The following is a 4,016-nucleotide window of genomic DNA, read 5'->3' as shown; positions in this document are numbered from 1 at the left end:
GCCATCTGTGATGGCCGAATCCTTGCTGCCTCATTCACCCTTTTCTTCTTTTGTGCCTGTTGTGCCTCTTTCTTTTTCTGCAGATGTTTTTGATATGTTTGATACGATGACAGGCAAGACCACCTTAATGGCTGGTCTATTGTCATTGTCGATGCTGTCCACTCCCTTGCTTTAATCGTGGATTTTACAATTGCAAGGCTCTCATAAGTTTCCACATTCATGGAGCATCTGTCTGCTTCAAGAATATCACCCATGAGATTAAATGATCCCTCAACCAGGGGGCCTGTGAAAATGCTAAGTAGTGCTTTGACCAGCTGACCCAGAATGGGAAATCTCACACCTCTCTCTGGATTTTTCATGGATACAACTCTGTTCCACCAATCTACATCAACTCGGCCTTCTTCTTCAATGTAGTTCTGGGCACACGTTACCAGGTCCACCTCTATTTGGTACGCCCGTATCTCTTCCTCCACCTGACCAATCTCTTCTGGTGCGACCACATTAGGCAAGGCCTCTCCTAATGTGATAAAAGCCCCACAGATGGAGTCATCTTGAATCAGAGAGGGAGTGAGTGCAGAAAGTGAGGTGATTATCTTGTTGTCCAGAGGAAGGTCTTTGAGAAGGAACTCTGATGACTTCATGTACCCTTCTCTGAGAGAGTTGTAAATGTTTCTCACCCATATCAGCCTCTCCACACGGGCCTTGTTTAGTGCAGAGTAGCAGTATCTTCCAACAGACAACCTTTTGTCTTAAAGTTGCAAATCTTTACTCCGGACATCAACCTTGATGATATCCTTTGCACTCAGTGGGATGGCTTCCAGCTTCATAAATTTGCTGAGGAGCTCTCGAACTAGGGCCACCATCTCCACGTGCAGCAAGTGCGCCATTGGTTTTTCATGTTGCATTTTTTTCAAAAATCCCTGAAATGTTGAAAGTATGCCTGCAAACATTAAAAAAAAAATTATTTTTATTTGACATTTTCACATGCGTAAAAAAAACCCAACAAGAAAACAGAATTAAAGACAAGTTGCATACAGTTCAAATAAATAGCAGTGCGTTTTAAAAAAGTGAATAAAGTATAAATACTTTTAATAGCTTTTATTTCCATATATCAGATGTAATGGAAAAATTACTCCAAATCAAATTATTAACGAATTTGACCAGGTCTGCAATTTTTTTTACTGGAAGCAAAGGAAACGGAATATGAATCTGTTCCCAAAAAAAAATAAAAAAATTGCAATGTTGAGATTTTTCAAACACTTGACATAAACTTAAGACATTTTTCAAGATTTAACTTAACTTTAAATTACTGAAGTAATATTTTGGTGCATAATCATTGTTTTTGTCAGATGTTAATCAGATCATAATCAGATGTTATCATCAGTTAAATCTTTAAAATGTTTTAAGTGTATGTCAATGTTTGTGGCTGAAGAGAAAAGAAAAAATTCACAACACTGCTATATTTTTTTCTTAAGATAAATATTCCTTCTCTTCATTTCCTGTAAAAAAAATGCACACTTAATAAAGTATTTTACATTTTTTGCCTTGGAATTGAATGTCTAATCTTTCCATTACATTTGAAATATGGAAATAACATACTGATTAAAAATAATTTCACTTTATTCACTTTTTTTTAACAATAAACTGCTGTTTATTTGAACACTTCTATATAACTCTGCATAACTTCTAAAGCTGGTTATATGACTCTAAAATGGCGCTGGTGTGTTCGGCCGCCATCCTGGCAGCTCCGGCACGACTGTGCTTTTTTCTTGTTTTATTTATTTTTTTCATCGTTTTTTTTGCTCATGCTGCACAAGGTCTGACTCAATATGACTTTGGCTCACTTTTGGACATAGGACAACACTTTTCACTCACCTCTGCTACCGGTTTACTCGACACAACGTCGTGGCCGAAAGAGATCCTCCGGGACGGAAACAAAGACCCCAGAGGTCGCCGGGGACAAAGGAGACGGCGATACCGAGGTCGAAGAGCAGGGGTCCGGAACAGGCTGCGCACCAGAGCACACCGTCCTCCACTGCCTAGCATACTGCTAGCCAACGTCCAGTCACTTGAGAACAAGCTGGATGACATCAGGGCAAGAACTAGGTACCAGCGCGACATCAGAGACTGCAACATCTTCTGCCTGACCGAAACCTGGCTGACCAGCTCTGTGGCGGACCACGCGATAACCCCGGCAGAATCGTTCTCTGTTTTCCGCTCGGACAGAACAGCAGAGTCCGGTAAATTGCGAGGCGGTGGGGTTTGTTTTATGGTCAATAACAGATGGTGTAACCCTGGGAATATCACTGTCCTTTCCCGGTCATGCTCACCCCACTTGGAGCTTCTCACCATTCTCTGTCGCCCATTCTACCTCCCTCGGGAGTTTACTGCTGTGATTATCTCTGCAGTGTATATCCCGCCACAAGCGGACAACAATAAGGCGCTATCGGACCTCCATGATGTGCTGAGTGGCCACCAGGCTAAACATCCAGACGCCGCCCTCATCGTAGCAGGGGATTTTAATAAAGCCAGATTAAAACAGATCATGCCTAACTTCCACCAGCATGTCACCTGTCCCACCAGAGGTAACAACACATTAGATCACTGTTACAGTCCGTTCAAGGGTGGCTACAAAGCCATCTCTCTACCGGCTTTTGGGAAATCGGACCATGCCGCCATCTTACTCGCACCGGAATACAAACAAAGGCTACACCAGGAAGCTCCGGTGACGCGAGAGGTCAGACGCTGGACTGCCCACTCAGAGGCGACGCTGCAGGACGCACTCAGTGACGTAGACTGGAACGTATTCCAGGATACTTCCGCAAACATTGACGAGTTCGCGGACACAGCGATTAGCTTCATTGGCATGCTAGTGGACACTGTCATCCCAAAGGCTACAATCCGGACTTTTCCTAATCAGAAACCTTGGGTAGACTCTACTGTCCGGGAAGCTCTCAAGGCACGAACCACTGCCTACAATAATGCACTCACTTCGGGCGATATGACCAGCTACAAGGCCTCTTCTTATGGACTAAGGAAGGCTGTGAAAGCGGCTAAGAGGCGCTACAAGGACAATGTGGAGTCGCATTTCCAACACGGCGACTCCCGACGTATATGGGACGGGCTACGAACAATCACAGACTATAAACCCAGCACTGAGAGATGCACGAAACCGGAATTAGCTGACGACCTCAATGCTTTTTTCGCGCGTTTCGAGGTGTCTGCTGTGGTGGCAAATCAGAGCGCTGCACCCGCCCCCGCTGCTGAACCAGCACCTCTGATACTGTCTGAACATGATGTGAGGAGAGCTCTGAGGGCAACCAACTGCAGGAAGGCAGCGGGACCAGATGGCATACCGGGACGTGTGCTAAGAGTATGTGCAGATCAGCTGACCACGGTATTCACCAGCATCTTCAATGCCTCCTTAGCCCAACAGGTAGTCCCCACCTGCTTTAAAACATCAGTGATTGTTCCAATCCCGAAGAACCCCCGCCCAGCCAGCCTCAATGATTACCGCCCAGTAGCCCTGACATCTATAGTGATGAAGTCCTTCGAGAGGCTCATGAAACCCTTCATCAGCTGCTTCCTTCCCTCTGACTTTGATTCATTGCAGTTTGCATACCGGACAAACAGATCCACCGGAGACGCTGTTGCACAGGTCCTGCACTCCACACTGAGCCACCTTGATGAGGGATGTGGTAACTATGTGAGAATGCTGTTCATAGACTACAGCTCAGCATTCAACACCATAGTCCCCCACACCCTCTCGGAAAAGCTCCAGGACTTGGGTTTCAGTACGTCCTTGTGCAGGTGGATACACAGCTTCCTGACCGCAAGACCACAGTCAGTGAGAATAGGGGATGTGTACTCCCATACACTCACACTGAACATAGGGGCCCCCCAGGGATGTGTGCTGAGCCCCCTTCTCTACTCCCTCTACACCGCGGACTGCAAGGCCAGGCACCCCACTAACTCCATTGTGAAGTTTGCTGACGACACAGTGGTGGTAGGACTCA

Source organism: Paramormyrops kingsleyae, unplaced genomic scaffold (assembly GCF_048594095.1).
Source record: "Paramormyrops kingsleyae isolate MSU_618 unplaced genomic scaffold, PKINGS_0.4 ups44, whole genome shotgun sequence".
NCBI lineage: Eukaryota > Metazoa > Chordata > Actinopteri > Osteoglossiformes > Mormyridae > Paramormyrops > Paramormyrops kingsleyae.
The sequence above is the reverse complement of the archived record's forward strand: the minus strand, read 5'-3'. Positions refer to the sequence as shown.